This window comes from Drosophila suzukii, chromosome 2L (genome assembly GCF_043229965.1).
Source record: "Drosophila suzukii chromosome 2L, CBGP_Dsuzu_IsoJpt1.0, whole genome shotgun sequence".
Taxonomy (NCBI): domain Eukaryota; kingdom Metazoa; phylum Arthropoda; class Insecta; order Diptera; family Drosophilidae; genus Drosophila; species Drosophila suzukii.
In genome coordinates this window covers 24,797,082-24,815,064 of record NC_092080.1, presented here as the reverse complement: position 1 = coordinate 24,815,064, position 17,983 = coordinate 24,797,082, and the positions used below count along the sequence as shown (strand labels likewise).

General features: G+C 37.4%; 1 long non-coding RNA gene across 1 annotated transcript; it reads right to left on the bottom strand.

The window, feature by feature from the left end:
* Positions 1-6,946: 6,946 nt before the first annotated feature.
* On the bottom strand, positions 6,947-8,114 carry LOC136117828 (uncharacterized). The gene is made up of 4 exons (XR_011605913.1): positions 7,725-8,114; positions 7,486-7,662; positions 7,290-7,428; positions 6,947-7,226 (listed from the first exon to the last, which is right to left on the bottom strand). It is a non-coding gene; the product is annotated as an uncharacterized lncRNA (long non-coding RNA).
* Between the last annotated feature and the right edge of the window lie 9,869 nt (positions 8,115-17,983).

Genomic DNA, 17,983 nt, shown 5'->3' with positions numbered 1-17,983 from the left:
AGAAATAGGTGAAACGACTGCGACGGAAACTATAGTTTCCGAGATCTCAGCGTTAGGTGGCGCATTTTAATCTCGCTTTGCTGCTTTCATATCTCCATTTCCCTTTGGTCCCTTTAGCTGAGTAACGGGTATCTGATAGTCGAGGTACTCGACTATAGCGTTCTTCCTTGTTAGGTCCTGAAAATATTTAAATGTTCTTTAACAGCTCATTGCAATAAACTTTATTTCTACGAATTTTGGAAAAACCCGCTAGGTTGTAAATAAATAAATACATAAATAAATAAATACATAAATAATTAATTAAATTAACATCTAACGCTGCTTGTGCGTACCCTAACTCTATTTTAAGCTCCAGGAAACATTATAAATAACTTTAGTTCTATGGATTTTGGAAAAACTAAAAAAAAATAGCTACATTTTGCACACCCATAACTCATGAACTAGAGAAATCTCAATTGTGAAAAATCCCAATTTCCTAGCTTTAGTAGTTTCAGAGATCTCAGCGCTGAATCGCCTCTCTCTGCCTTCTACATATTTTACAACGAATAAAACGAGTTATTACGATTTTGAAATGTTCTGATCAACTTTTACTTATAAGGACAACACAATGTTTAATGGCGCTGCCCCATTGCAAAAAACTTAAACTCATTATATTGGGACAAAAGTACTCCGGAGAGTCCCCCAGATTCGGAGGGTCCCGAGGGAGCCATGAATCCGTGGGCTCATCCTGTTTGTTGGCCGGCAGCGACCAATTCGCCCACGGATCCATGGGAGCATGCCTGGCATCCTCGGTGCCCAGCGTGATGACCAGTGTGCCCGGGATGACCAGTGTGCCCAGGATGACCTGCCGATCCCCCATGTCCACATTCGGAGTGGGCAGCAGCACGTCCGTGCATGCACCTCGGCGGATCTGCCGATCGGCATGAATAGCTTGGTGCATGGGACTTACGTCTTGGCCCCCAGCAATGGCATCCGCTGTGACAACAATCGCGCTCCAACCTCCAACCTCCAATCGGGCGCCAACCTCACACGTTGCGACTAAAGCCTTCTCTACCACCTCCCACCTTGTACTGCTAAAAAAAATTAAATTTTCTGTTAAGTTTTTGTGATATAAAAGGGAATTGATAAATTAAAAAAAAATATACTTACATTCCACACATGTTGAAAATAGATAAAGGTTAAAGCCTAGTACTCACATCGACGAAAACCGCGAGCTAACCATAGGAGTGTGCGAGAGGCAAACAGGCGGCTAAAGCTTTTCGTCGGGTCTGTTTTTCACCGCGGTACTCAAATGAGCTAAGGAAATACCATAAAAAATACCAGATTTCGACATTCGAAATTAGTGAAGAAGAATATTCCGAAGATTCCTACAAGACAGAGGAAGAGGACGAAGAAGAACTAAAGAACAACTAGATAGCATAATGGAGGAACTAACCCTGCTACGACAGGAAAATCAGCACCTGAAGTACGAACGCACCAACGACACCAACCATTGCAGTATCTAAGCAAGTAAAAGACTTGCCCATTATAGTAGTCTTTAACCAAAACCCAAAACTCTTACTCTTACAAGCAGGAAGACTTTGAATTAATCATTGTTAACAGGAATAGGACAAACATAAAACTTTTCTCTATCGAAGAATTTGAAAACACTAAAAAACTCTTAACAGAACGTAACTCACTTTTTTTTACATACACCCCCAAGCAGTTGAAGCCCCACCCTGTCATTCTTAAAAAACTCCCTCCAAGTGTTTATGAGTAATCAGAAATTAAGAATGCCCTAGCGGAATCTATACCAGAACTCGCATTCCTGTCCATCAAAATGTACAAGGAAATCCATTGGAAAACAAGGAAGAACGCTTTAGCCGAGTACCTCGACTATCAGGTACCCGTTACTCAGCCAAAGGGACCAAAGGGAAATGGAGAAATGCAAGCAGCAAAGCGAGACTAAAATGCGCCACCTACCGGCGGTAGACAGATTTAAGCGTTATGGGCGGTAGCATGGGCGTGGCAAATTTTTTTTTGGATCAATCGATAGGTATTGACGAGACCAACACATTTAAAAAAAAAAATGTTTATCTAGAATGAAACTTGTGGGCGTTACAGGTTTGGGCGGTTTGTGGGCGTGGCAAACTTTTTTTGGGTCAATCGATAGGTATTGATGAGAACAATACATTTCAGCTAAAATATGTATTCTAGCATCAAAACTGTAGGAGCCACAGTTTTGGGCGGTTTGTAGCCGTTAGAGTGGCCGTGGCACTCTGCTGAAACAAACTTGCGCTGCGTAAGAAGCTCAGGAATCTGCACGCCAAATCTCATAGCCTAGCTCTTACAGTTTCCGAGATCTCAGCGTTCATCCGGACAGACGGACATGGCTAGATTGACTCGGCTAGTGATGCTGATCAAGAATATATATACTTTATGGGGTCCTTCTGCCTGTTACATACTTTCCGACGAATCTAGTATACCCTTTTACTCTACGAGTAACGGGTATAACAATGCCAATAGTGTCAAAGATTTAAACATGTTGCATCGAATTGCCGCATGGACTCTATGTGTGTAAAATGTATTGAAAAACATGAGCCGGACAATGTAAAATTAAAAAAGATGATAATGAATTAGATAGGGAAACTAACCAAGTTTAGTGTGTAAACTGCAATGGAAAGCACACAGCCAATGCTAAGATCTGTCCCAAGAGTCTTGAGATTCTTGAAAAATTAAATCGTTATCGAGCTGAAACTGAAATGCAAAGCACAAGAAAAAAGTACCCAAACAACAATGACGAAAGCTTAAAAAATAATATTTTATTAGACTTCATTCTACAGATCACTCAGTAACTATGCCTATAAAATGTATGTTCCTCAACGTAAATGGCATAAGATTGTTACGAAAAAGAAATGAATTAAATAATTTCCTAAACACACATCGACCAGAAGTAATGCTGACCGCTGAACATGAAAAACTACATTTTTATTAGGCAAACTACAGGCACAAAGCGGCCCAATGTTGAGTCTCAAGAACACGGAATCTCGGTAGGAATTTGCATAAAAAATGGTGTAAAATTTAATTAAATATTCCTTAAGCCAATGTTTGCAATTGAAGCGGTTGCGATTCAAACGTCCTTACTCTATAATCGCTCTCAAGATAAGCTCCACACTCAGGATCTTAATGACCTTATAGAATCATTCAACAAAATACCAAACTGCTCCGAAATCAAAACACCCTACCTGGAACAAACCTTTTTTCAATCCCCGCCATAAAAACCAATCTGGAACAACCCTAAATAACTGGATCCTTCGAAATTTAAACTTTACCGTTCTGCCTCCAAATGAACCAACCAGACCCAATTCAAATCAAAAACCAGACTCCATAGACCTATTTCTAGTCACAAGCACAACCTCCATAGAATCATCCTGCAAAGTCAATAAAGATTTCCCATCAGACCATTTCTCAATACAAATCATTATTAAAATAAACAAATCCCGACTAGTAATCAACAACAGTAAATTTATATATAATTTTACTCATATTAATCCTCTACTATGGAATAAAATAATCTTGCAAAACATAAAAAGTATCCCTAAAGAAACAAACTTAAGTGAACCAGGAATAGATAAACACGTCCAATACCTATCAGACGCTATCACAAAAGCTATAGAAAACCCCCAAGCCATCCCAGAAGTGGAAGTAAAACCAAAAAGACCCAGCCGACACACAATAAACTTGAGCAAATTGTGTTTAAAACTAATAAAACAGAAACGGACGCCAGGACGCACGTTGTTTCGAAAATAACCCATCTTACAATGGATGAAAAAGCGATCATCAAACAAGCAATAAAAGAGATAGACATACAAATTACCAACCACATAGAGCTAACTGAACTTAAAATAATAGGCAATAGAGTCTCAGCAATAAATCCAAAGAAAATCTGCTATAAAACTAATAAAAACACTAATCCTCAAATTTCCAAAAATGAACAGTTCAACCATCACTTTATACACAATGATGGTGAAAAGGACTTCATAGATATATCCATAGATCAAAACACATTTCCGACACTCACAACAGAATTTGCTAAAGTGTCAACGCTCTCGCTTGGTCGTTCGGGCAAACACACAAAGAAAACCACGACATGACTCTAAGGAACGAACAACTCTGAGCACATCGATCACATAATCAGTTTTAATAATCAAAATACAGCTGAAGGCGAATGGGAAGGTTCTGATGAGCTTGGCTTCACCAATGCTGAAGAACTTCTCAACATTCTTAAATGCAAAAACAAGGAAGAACGCTATAGTCGAGTACCTCGACTATCAGATACCCGTTACTCAAAGGGAAATGGAGATATGCAAGCAGCAAAGCGAAATTAAAATGCGCCACCTACCGGCGGTAGACAGATTTAAGCGTTATGGGCGTTAGAGTGGGCGTGGCAAATTTATTTTTGGATCAATCGATAGGTATTGACGACACCAATACATTTCAGTTAAAATTTTTTATCTAGCATGCAAATTGTGGGCGTCACAGGTTTTCGCGGTTTGTGGGCGTTTAAATGGGCGTGGCAAACTTTTTTTTAAGTCAATCGATAGGTATTGATGAGAACAATACATTTCAGTTAAAATTTTCTGTCTAGCATCAAAACTGTAGGAGTTACAGTTTTGGGCGGTTTGTGGGCGTTAGAGTGGGCGTGGCAGTCTACTGAAACAAACTTGCGCTGCGTAAGAAGCTCAGGAATCTGTACGCCAAATTTTAATAGCCTAGCTCTCATAGTTTCCGAGATCTCAGCGTTCATCCGGACAGACAGACGGACAGACGGACATGGCTAGTGATCCTGATCAAGAATATATATACTTTATGGGGTCGGAAACGCTTCCTTCTGCCTGTTACATACTTTCCGACGAATCTAGTATACCCTTTTACTCTACGAGTAACGGGTATAATAACAAAAAAGGACTTGGACATGATATGACCATCAATTTTACATTAAAATGTTTCAATATACCTCTGCTTAGGCACTTGAGCACTATTTTCAACCATTGCATTAATTATTGTTACTTTCTATTATACTGGAAACACTGCAAAATCATTCCGACCCTAAAACCAAATTCCAACCCAAACCACCTGCACAGCTATAGGCCAAGAGCTATCCTCTCTGCAATCAGTATGCTGTTCGAAAAAGGCATAATGAAAAACTTAGTAAAGCAAATAAAGTCAAGCAATTTACTAAAAAACACACAATATGGATTCGGAGAGGGTATAACCGTAAATCATGCTTTAATGGCCACAGACAAGTTCATTTTCGAAAATATCCACCGAAGACGCGCTACAATAGCCTGTGAGAATGACTTCGAAAAAGGCTTTTATACAGTTGGGCGTGCCACAAGGTTCAATTCACGGCGGTTCCGTCCATAGAACGGAAACAGAAATATTGAAAAATTAACAATTTAAGCAATTTGTCCTTCTCGTCTCCCCCTCTACCTCTCTAATAAACTTAATACCAATTTCAATTATCCAATTCTGATTAGGTTAATATTAACTTTAAATTGCTGAAAAACAATGGTAGGGACGCGGAAGAAAGCTTCTCGCTCTTTGATTACCCCTCTCTCCATTCTGACCAGTGCATTCAAATAAGCTTAAACGAAAGAGACTAAAGATTGTTTACCCAGTGTTGAAAAACACTTGAAGGCAGTTTAAGGACCGACAACTTGTGCACGTAACAGGGCTGTAAATCTTTCTGTTTTCCCATTGGTCTACGACTAGTGCGATTTATGGCAAATCTTCGAGGAGGAGCGGTCATCTTAACATTTTAAGGTAAAGCCTAGTACTCAGATCGGCTAAGAGTTTCAATAGTCGAAAAATCTTATTCTTTGTAGTGTGACCGAAGTTTTCAGAGTTCATCCGCAATGCATATAGCATGGTCTTACTGTCAACCAGCTGGGTTTGTTGACTAGCAAAAATTAAACAAATTGAAAATTCAAAATTTAAAATGTAGAAGACCAAGGACGCAAGCTTTACCTTTGCAGTTGGCATGGCGATGTGCATTGCCGCAGGAGAGCAGAAGGAGGCGGAAAAAAGGACACACAGGCGGAAATAGTGGGTTAGCCCGTATCTCAAGGAACGCTCCTTCAAAGGCCGCTATGCTTCAGACTTAAGTAACATTGTTGAAAAACAAAGAAATACTCTTGCACCTATGAGCATTTTCATCTATTTTAAAGTTTCAGAACTTGGTTAACACCCCATCCATGTTCTTCGAAAACTTCCATATGCCAAAGAGCAGCTTCAACGCACTCTATGGATTGGTGGATCAGTACATTATCCCGAAACGGAACACCCGGCCAGATGCCATACCGCTAAAAGCGAAGTTGGCCATCGTTTTGGAGTAAATAGAATATATATACATATATGTTTAGACTTTGATACCATTATTGTATTTTAATATTGTGATTTAATATTCTTTTGTTAGATTTCTTGCTTCTGGAGATCTGCAACGCCATGTGGGATCCACTTATCGGATCAGCAAGCAACATTTTGGACTGCAAATTGGACTGCGTTGCAAGGGGAATTTCCGAAGTTGACCACCGATAACATGCTGAGGTGCGTTAAAGACTTCGAAGACGAATTGAACTTTCCAAACTGTCTTGGTGCCGTCGACGGGAAGCATGTGGCGATACGGGCCTTCACTAATAGCGGAAGCCTTTTTTACAATTATAAAGTATGTATTTTTAAATTTCAAAGAAAATTTTATAAGTAAATCTATTGTAATGTAGGGATTTCATTCGATTGTTCTTATGGCAATCTGCGACGCTCACTACCGATTCACTTATATAGAAGCCGGGGCGTTCGGAAGCGAGGGAGACATGAAAATGCATTTGGGATTCTTAATGCACGGTGGATGGCTGTGCAACGTACTTTGATGAGCAACCCGATCAAGTCTCAGAAAGTTATTGCAGCCTGTTGAGCCCTGCATAATTTTTTAATGCGGACAAATCCTACAACTTACACGTTGCACGAAGTACCGAGCAACGTGCTTTTCGATCTGCGAGCCTGCCGGCGAGGTCACCCTCAAGATTTCAGCAAGGAAGTTCGAAGCGACTTAATGAAATATCTAAACGGTAGTGCTGGGTATTCTCAAGTACCTTGGAATTCCCCCAGCATGTTACACATGGCCACGACTGGTGAGCCATCACCATCCAGCTTTCGTTTTTATTTGTTGGTGGCTTTTTTCCTCCTCCCTATGAAAGTAAAAGTAAAACCATATAAATGTTACAAAATCAAACACGAGTAGAGCAACTTACGTAGGTATATAATTCCTCGGGTACCTCATCCTCTAGCGCGGCCTCCAGCTCCGCTTCAGCTGCAGAGTAGCTGATGATGGTGGAGTCCAGAGTCCAGTCTTCAATGGAGATCTTGTCTGAGATCGCACTACTGGTGGTTCTGGTATAATTGAAATGATTAGTAAAACGTAACCAAATTCATTTGGCCAGAAACTACCATCTTTGCGAGCACACGTCCGGCAAGAAGTCCAAGTACGGAGCGAATTCCCACTTGGCACACTCCTTTCCACTGGGCTTCTCCAGTAGGTCTCCTCCAGCACTTCCACTCTTCTGCTTTCTGACCTTGTTGTGATACTTAAGGCTGTCCCGCAGGGACTTCCAAGCTAGCTTGCAACTATTATATAAGCATAAAAAGTATATATTATATACAAATATTTAATAATGCAAAATGATAACCTGCAATCTTTGTCTCTTTCTCTTTATTCTCTTCATAAACGCAGCATTAGGCGCTCCTCCACAGCGCACTTTTTCCTCAGATCTAAACTCCTGAAGGCGTTTTTGGCGTGGTTTTTGTGTTTTTATTCCATTTTTGAAATTTGGTTTCCACCCGCTTTTGCACGAACACAACCAAAGATAAAATTTCTTATTCTTTGGGCCGCGGCTAACGGCGTTCATCGAAAGTTCACTCGCTAAATCTGGTATTTTTTCTGGTATTTCCTTAAAAAGCTTTAGCCGCGTATTTGCCTCTCGCTCACTCCTATGGTTAACTCGCGGGTTTCGTCGATGTGAGTACTAAACTTAACTTTAATCATTTTTCAGTTTAAACGTTGTGTGACGGGTATCTTATAGTGAAAGCACTCGACTATAGCGCTCTCTCTCGTTAAGTATTAGTAAACACGAAATTTGTTATTCCTGTATTACTCTATTGATATCTTTACTATGTAACTGAACATTTTGAAATCGACAATAAACGCTTTAAAGCTCGTCGAGCATTCGTTTTCAGTGTGTTATGTGAACTAAGTGAAATACTCGTAAAGCAAAATGTCTGGTCGGGGCAAAAAAAAAGTTAATATTAAAACGTGATTCGGGGAATGAAAAAAATTTCAGAAACTGAAATTTATAATAGTGATTAAAAATATTATACGTACATAAAATTTGGTTTACTTATTGAAAAAACCTATTTTTTTTAATACAAAGCTATAGCCAAAAATGTAAAATATAGTCTATTTTTATGTTCACAAAAGTATTTATTGCATCAAAAAAATATATAGTTTTTAGTATTTATTAGGGCTAGCGCGTTATTTTTTGGAAAATCTGTCCCGTTCTGGAAGTCCGAAAGCACTCAGTACCAGAGAAAATTAATAAGCCCCTCTCGACTACCCTCGGAACTAACGTTTCCACAGAAACCGTCCGAAGGGTACTTAGAAGCCATGATCTGCATGAGAGATGCTCTAGTAAAAAAACCATTGCTTTCGCCGTTCAACATTTTAAAGCGACTTTCCTTTGCCAAAACGTACTCAGACCGGGATTTTGATTACTGGAGGCAAGTAGTATTTAGCGATGAGAGCAAATTCAAACATATTCGGGTCTGATGGACAAGGAAGGAACATAAGAAATGTAAGACCAACAGTGAAGTATGGCGGAGGTTCCGTGGGCTCCCGTGGAAAAGCTCGGGAAATGATAGCCTACGACAAATCATTTCCGAGCCTGATCATCCCTAAAAAGTCTCCGCTTTATGTCCTTTGGGTAACCGAGTTGCGCTTCCGCAATTGAAAATTGATATGATATGATGGTCAATTTGATGAAGTCCAGTATCAATTCGGCCTTGATACGACACATATCAATTTGATATGTTCGAAATGTAAAAAAGGATATTTCGGTAATATCATTTTTTCATTATAGCGGTATCAATTAAAAAAAAAATTTTTTTTGGAAATTTGATGTAATTTCAAATATACATTGTGGTAGATTGGATACTAAAAATACCAAAATGGATATTATTGTTAATTTGATATTATAATGACAAACACAATTTTAATTAATAAATAATATACCAAAGATTTTTTCATTTTCATTACCTATTTACAGTTTGTACAAAATATTTACAGTATTTCATACTTACACATTTCATTACCCTTGCTTGTTCAGATTTTCTAAGCCTCTAATCGCCAAAAACCACCTAAAATTTTTCGGACTTAAGCCCCGGTTCATTTGGGAGTTTAAGGAACCAGTTCCATAAATGGACTCAGCTGTCCGACTCCCTGGACTCACGAGTCGTCGATAGTCGCTTATCGAACTTTGGCCTATCGTTATCTGGCATACTTTGGGTTTAGCGTTGCACCAATTCGGGGGGAATAACATACCATACGTGCTTTGTCCTCATTCCACTTGGAGGAACTGCGTATTTCGCCAATTACGATTTCACGTGACTCCATAAATTTTCTATTGGATTCATATCCGGAGATTGTGGGGGCACTTTACGGACTGAAATTTTAGTCTTGAAATCCAATTTTTTTACTAAAAAGGACCTGTGCTTTGGATCATTGTCTTGTTAAAAAATACATTTTTCAGCAGAAAGACTTATATTCCGAATGACTTCTGGAAGATTTTCTTGTAAAATTCTCAAATATTGTTCCTTTTGCATTACTTTATCAATTAACACCAAGGGACCAACTCCACTTTTAATGCGATAAATGCGATTAATGCGGTAAAATCGGGAATCATATTTTATATATTATATGAACGTATGTATGTACTTATCACTACCTTAACGTATTTATAACTGTGTTTATGCGATGCCGAACTCACGTTTGGCGCATAAACGCCATTTAGAAAGTTGACTATGATTTCAGTCTCAAATCGTGAATTGGTGATGCGCAACCAACTTAACGCTATACAAAGATAGGGGAATAGTTATTGAAATAGTCATGAAATCGAAGAGATCGTTTTGGTCAGACGCCGAGGTAACAGAGCTGCTTGACCTGGTGAAGGAGAAGAATATATTGGGCAAGCTTGATGGGAAGACCAAGCAAAACAACCTGGCTTACAGGGGCCTCGCAAAATCGTTAAAGGCTAAAAATATGACGCTGGAGGTGCAGAGCCAGGAGTTCGTTGAGGCTCTACGGGAAATCGATGCCACATTTGTGCAGAGCATGCGCGGGGTTCTGGCGGAGGGTCGGGCCGAGACCCAAAGATTCATGGGAGAATTCTTTAACTCCAATTAAAGCTGAAATATTTCAAAACAAAACTAATAGTGCAATTTTCATTTAATTTGAACTGTTTCTCAAAGGAAACTTAGATACAATGTATACCTTAAGGTGTTACCTAAGATCAGATGGATCGCATTCAGGAGAGTCCAATACTTGGATACAACGCACTATGTTGAATTTGACCCGTTTCCGTGGCCAAAATTACATTTTTGAAATTAACAAGATTTTTCACTGCACGTTTCTTTTATAATGATGGCTATGACTATAGGAAGGTATTTTAAAAGTGGGAGTGTCAACGCCCCACAGAAATCGGAAAAATTTGGAACACAGGATGAATGTCCTATTTAAAATGTGTCCTGCAAATTTCGTCCAGACCGCATAATAAATATAGAAGTTATTCAATAAGAAAAAAATTTTGTTGTTGTATTATTTTGTGTATTCATTTTCAACTTCATCAATGTCATAAATTTTATTATTATTATAAAAAAATATGTATTGTCGTCTTCCCTTGCGTCGATATAATTTGCAGACTCATCTGCAGATTGAACATCACAAGCCAACAGCTTGATGACTTATACTGGCAAAGCAAGTCTCTTACTTAGTTCTAGCATATCTGCGTTGCTAATAAAGATGTTACTTCCTAATAAATTAAATAACGCAAAAAGTAGCAAAAAGCGCACAATGTGCATACTAGTTCTGAATTCAGAATTGACAAAACTACAACAAGTATATAGACACTCACCGAAATAATTTGAAATTTGATTTTAAACTCTTTGGAAAGTTCAACTTTCTTTCCAAAAGTGATAAGGGGACACCACCTGCTAAATATACAAATTATTACAAAAATACGAACGAAACACGCAACATATTAGTATCAACACATAGTACTAACTTAAAGAGTTAATATTCATTTTGAATTTGATTATTTAATGTTTTTTTGTCAGAGATATACCAATTTGAAATTGTACTGCAAAGTTAACCTTTAAATTAAAGGCTTTAAAACAGCACGTGATGTTTGCTTGCAACAGCTGACTTTAACAGCTGTTGTTTTAACACTAAACTGTTGAGTAACCTTTTAGGTATGTAACATAGCATTTTGATCATTTCTTAACATGGTAACATTGAAAAAACGGAAATTACATACTCGTGAAAAATTAGTTTTGGCCACGGAAACGAGTCAAATTCAACAAAGCGCAATGCCAGTCTGGTGGATGCTGGTTACTTTCATATTCGTTGATTGGCGTAAACTTCTCCAGTCTTATTTTCACGAAGTTATGAAGTGTCGCGCAAGCCAAAGCAACTTATGGAACAAATTTGTAGTTAATATCTATTCTTTTGGCCAGCGTCCTTTTAAGCGACCAAAGGCATTCTCCACTACTATTCTGCCAGAGCTAAGGTAGCAGTTGAACGACTCTTCCTGTGGAGTTAGGTGTCCAATGTATGGTTTTAGAAGCCACGGTAGCAATGGGTATGCAGGATCTCCCAGGATAATGAAGGGAATCTCTTTGTTGCCCAACAGTTTTACGAATTCCAGAATAATTCGGCTATAGTTCTTGAAAATTCCAGATTCTTTAAAGGCCGTCGCGTCGTGTACACTTCCTGGAAATTTCACGCTGACGTCTCTAAACCTAACAAGAAAGGACGCTAAAGTCGAATACCTCGACTATTAGATACCCGTTACTCAGCTAAAGGGAAATGGAAATATGCAAGCAGCAAAGTGAGATTGAAATGCGCCACATACCCACGATCTCAGTACATGGTTATGTGGGCGGTAGACAGATTTAAGCGTCCAGACTTGCGATGCGTACAAGGCTACGGAATCTAATCCTAAAATTGGAATTCTCTATATTTGATAGTTTCCGAGGTATCAGCGTTCATACTTACGATTTTTTGAAGTTTGCGGGTGGTTTGTGAGCGTTAAAGTGGGCGTGGCACTTTGCTGAAACAAACTTGGGCTGCGCAAGAAGCTCAGGAATCTACATGCCAAATCCCATTAGCCCAGCTCATAGTTTCCGAGATCTCAGCGTTCATACGGACAGATGGACATGGCTAGATCGACTCGGCTAGTGATACTGATCAAAAATATACAACCCTAGTCAAAATTATTTTCACAACTCACAATTATTTGCACATCCCAACTTCTATTAGTTGTTATTCTTGTTGTTGCTGAACAATTTCCCTGAAATAAATGTTATCGCGTAGCTTGATCTATGCTGAAGCAGCACAAAAAGAAATACGAAAGATAGCGGTTCATAGGACAAAGGCAAAAGAAAACAAAGAAGAACGCTATAGTCGAGTACCCCGACTATTAGATATCCGTTACTCAGCTAAAGGGACCAAAGGGATATGGAGCAGCAAAACGAAATTAAAATGCGCCACCTACCGGCGGTAGACAGATTTAAGCGTTATGGGCGTTAGAGTGGGCGTGGCAAATGTTTTTTTGGTCAATCGATAGGTATTGCCGAGACCAACACATTTGAGTTAAAATTTTTTTATCTAGCATGAAAATTGCGGGCATGAAAAGTGGGCGTGGCAAACTTTTTTTTGGGTCAATCGATAGGTATTGATGAGAACAATACATTTCAGCTAAAATTTTTATTCATTCATTCCGTATATGCATACGGACATGGCTAGATCGACTCGGCTAGTGATCATGATCAAGAATATATATACTTTATGGGGTCGGAAACGGAATACTTTCCGACGAATTTAGTATACCCTTTTACTCTACGAGTAACGGGTATAATAACGCAGTGCAGGGCTATAAATCGGTTTTTGGTGAAAAAAGAATTTAGGAATAAATTGGTTAATAATGCCAACGCAAGCAGGGCTCTTATTGGCAACGATCAAATCATCAATAAACAATTATTGTATACCGAAATTTAATATCACAGGAGAATGGTAAAGACGATTTTGAAAAAGATCCGTTTAAAGACGCTTATGATATAAATGCCAAAACTTTTCGCCCTTTATTCAGTTTTTATCGACAAAGCTGGAAGTTACTTATGGAAAAAGAGTACCTAAGTTTCCTCTTGAGTAAAATCAAGGAGGACACATTCCATATGGGCGCTACCGGGTGCGTAGTGCAATCAATAAAATTTGTGATGAAAAGAATTCTTCTCTACTCATTGGTTGCACACATTCCCGAGCATTAAATGGTGTTCCATGTGGCACATGTCATTTTATCAAATCTCGGCGCTTATGATATTGGTCGCTTTTTAGGAGAATTGAAAAGGTTTCGTAAAGTCAATAAAAATCAAGCGTCCAATATGCAAACGCATCCTTACCGATGTTAGTTTTGCTATGAAAAGAGCAATTTTAAAAGAATTTAATGATTTGGATATTGTCGAATACAATCGAATGTGCTATGGCTTTTTATATGCGTCCCTTTTTATTCGTTCAATTTTGTACTAGTCATTATGCTAAAATAATGTGTGCTGATATCGACAAAACCGTTGGATATTTGAAAAGATATTTGACCAAACGCAAACTGGTAACACTAAAATTGTTTTGCTCTCGCTCTTACCGTTTTGATTTTCACGTTGAACGGGCAAGTTGATTTAAGCAAGTGAATAATAAATTGAAGATTTATAACTTAAAGCAAACTCAAGAGTTGTACTTATTTGATTGTGATATATGGGTGGCCTTTTTACAACAATTGAATTGCGAGATTTTATTAGAAATGCTCTCGGGCTGACCCATAATATCATTAATATTAAGGATTTAGAGGAATGGTTTTGCAACGTAATCACTATTCTTTTATGTCCTTTTATAAATAATAAAGTTGTAGAGGCTTTATCTTATTTATCCGGAGGTACCGCAGCAACTTTTGATTTGAGCCAGTACGAACAATTTGATAAGCTAGAAATGAAACTTCAAAATGAATCCCTAAAAACAATAGCGGATAGGAGTGACTTTAAGCTACTATTTAGTAGTAATGGTATTTTCCAGAGTGTAGGAATGATCCAATTGAATTGTATCATTCAACTCTTTTAATCGACAGGATTCCAAATGCTCTTCACGAACCTTATTTAGTCCGGAAAAATCACTCTTGACCATCTAACCTTAAGATTTTTAGGACCTTTTTTGTGCCAACTTTCTTTGAATGTTGACAGTTTTTTATCTGACTCTGGTAAGCGAACCCGATTGGGATTGAAATTTACCAATTCCACGTCAACATTTAAACACATATTCCCAGTCCGACAAGTTTTAATGATGCTTCAATATGACTTTCGTCTATAGGATTGGGAATTGAAGAAGAGCTTAAAAAAATATATGGATCAATTTCTAATCCTAGTTCGTCTTCACACGACATAGAACTTGGGAGGGGAACATCTGATAGTTCAGCTATTGGTTCCTCTGCCTTTTCTTTCAATAAATTTTTTTCATTTCAATTAAACATTTGCAGAACTCTCTTGTAGCTCAAGGGTACTTTTTTCAGACATTTTTTTTGGAGCATTCTTATGTATAAAACTAGATCTGTTGGCAGCACAAACATTTTTACGTATTCATTATCGGATAATTGACCTGACGTCCCCATAACTCCTTGTTCTAAAATGACTTCTATGGCCGTAATTAAATTTAATGGTTTGTATCTGAAAAAATATATAAAAATAATTACATAATAAACGGCACTAAATTTTTATAGAATTGAAAATAACGTCTAAATCTTTGGATTTTTGGTAATTTAATGTATTATGGTTTTATCTTTCCTAGTGCATTTCCAAAAATGTATTTACTAAGCCCAATAAAAACTAGAAAAGAAAGCGATACCCTTGTCTATATACCCATGCAGATATGTTGAAATAAACAAAATTATAACTATTTTCGTTTATAGATATATACATATACAAAAACTTATTTTGCGATCAAAAAATTATAATAAAATAACTACTTTTTTGCGTATTCTTCCCACTTATTAAACGGCTGGATACTGCAATTACGTTTTGAGCTGCAATAAAAATCCGTGTAAGTAAAATTTATCCTGCTTATGTACGTATCAAGCGAAAGGTTACTTACACATGATGAACGCTTCTGTTATGCTTAATACAATCAAATTAGCTGCTTAATTTGTTTTAAGTTGGTTGTCTTGGTTACTGAAACACTTAAAATGAGAAGTTCTAGTAAACTACGGAAGCGATTTTAATAAATAATACATCAAATTGATCAGGCGAGGGAGTAAATTCGAAGGCATGTCTTTAATTCATTGAAAATATTCTTTAACATAGTTTCGTTTTAATCGAAGTATCGAAATAGGGTATCGATATAAGATTAATGTGTTCTTAGTTACAATTTTGGAAATAATGAGATGCCCACAACGCACAATGCGGTTTTCTCAAAAACTGACGGCTTTTCGTTGCCGTTCCGCTTTAGTTAATTATTAAAATTAATTTCCTTTCCAAATTATTTGAAAATAGAGATAGCTTCGAAACATAACTTTTTCGCACATGGTTAGTGTCTTGGGAGTGTAGAGCAGGGTAGAACTGGTTACAATTTTGTAACATATGAGATGCCTACAACGCACTATGCGTTTTTCTCAAAAACTGACGGCTTTATCTTTATGATTTTTTCACTAAACTTGCTTTAGGCGATTCCCAATCTGCCAATATACCGTGCATGTTAGTACAACGTCCGAGAGTGGAGCCCTGTGCAATTTAATATTTGCCCCCCTTTTTTGGGGGAAAATCCGAGGAGCATTCACTGTTAAGCGATTTTCTCAAAAACTGACGGCTTTAGCTCAATGATACTTTCTGACAAGAAGCTTGAATTAACGCCCAATAACCAGGTTTACTGTGCATATTGGTACAACCTCTGTGAGGGGAGCAATAAACAAAATTGTGGGGACACGATTTTTTAAATAGATGTTTAATAGATTTCTAGATGTCGGATATGTTTGCACACTATCAAAAAAAAAATCAAAATCAAAAAATAAAAATGGGCCCCATGTTCCAGATTCCACCGTTCCGCCATCGCCGCTAAGTCACCGACGCTAATTTGACGGACATTAGTTTTCGGGCCTTTTACTGCATTCTAGCGCTTTTCAACACTGGGTAAAAGATCTTCTGTCTCTATCGTTTTCGCTTATGTGACTGCACTGCATGCCAGAATGGAGAGAAAGATAATGCAAAGAGCGATAAACCCTCTTCCGCGTCCCTACCATTGTTTTTCAGCAATTTAAAGCTTACATTAACCTAATCGAAATTACATAGATAATTAAAATTTGTTTTGAGTTTATTGGAGAGTTAGAGGGGAAGACAAAAAGGACAAATTTCTTAAATTGTTAATTATTCAATAGAATAAGCTAGCCGCGCATTCTGCTTTTTCTTAGTCTAAATTTATAATATATATATTTTATGGAATTCAGATCTTGGAATCTATTTTCTATGTTCTTATGCAGAGACCTAATTAGGAATACGAATTGATCTTCTTTTTTTAAGCTACTGATATTTAATTCTAAAAATATTGCGTTTGTTTTCTCTAAACTATCTTATTTTATATTCTCTAATTGATTAATTAAGATTGAAAGTTTTCTATGAAACATATTTATTGAACGCATTATGTCAAAAATTAGTTTGTTTCTTCTTTAAAGGCATAAATTGAGATCATTTAATAACGAAGTAATGTCACAACAAAACAAAAAAAATATAACAAAAAGTCTGAATTTTTATAAACTGAGAAGTTCCTTGGCGTTACTTCACTTCTTAAATCAAAAAGGCAACTTAAACATTTTCCCCGACTTAGCCATCTAACCTCTGTATACATAAGTAGATCTCCATAATCTGCATTTAGCTCCTCAATAAATGTCTAAAATTCCCAATGTGTTAAGCTATTATAAACACCTTATATTTTATTTATTATTTTAAGGGAAGTGCTCATAACGTTAACCATTTTTAGTTCCTTGGCGATGAAAGAAGGGGCAAGAAAATCCATTTTTTTTAAATACCTGCTAGGCCTTTGATTTTTCCGGTCATTACTTTTGCTCCATCTGTGCGAACGCAACTTAGCCTATTTTTATTATTTTCCAATAAAACAGTTTTAAATGATATAAATAATATATCGAATAAAATTTGCCCCGGTACATGTCCGTGAAGAGAAACAACATCCCAAAGAATCTCTTAACAATTAAAATTTTCATGCACAAATTTTATAAATATTGTTAGTTGGCAAATATTGTTTATGTCAGTACTTTCATCCAGGCAAATAGAAAAATTTAAATTTCTCTTTTGTTGCAAAAAAAAATTGGATAATTTATTTCAGTTCTACGGGAAATGGCCCGGGGATAACGCAATGTTTTCGCACCGTTCCAAAATTCATCTTTCTGTCATTAAATATAAAAAAGAAATCCATCGGTGAATGGCCGGCATTGCTTTGCTAAGGCTAACGCTACGACATAAGATGTATTTTTCAAAGTATTTTTCTTTATTGGGAATTGTATGGGCAACATGTAATAGAAAATATTTCGCTTTTAGCTCTAACAATTTTCTTTCGCGCCCATCAATTAAATCC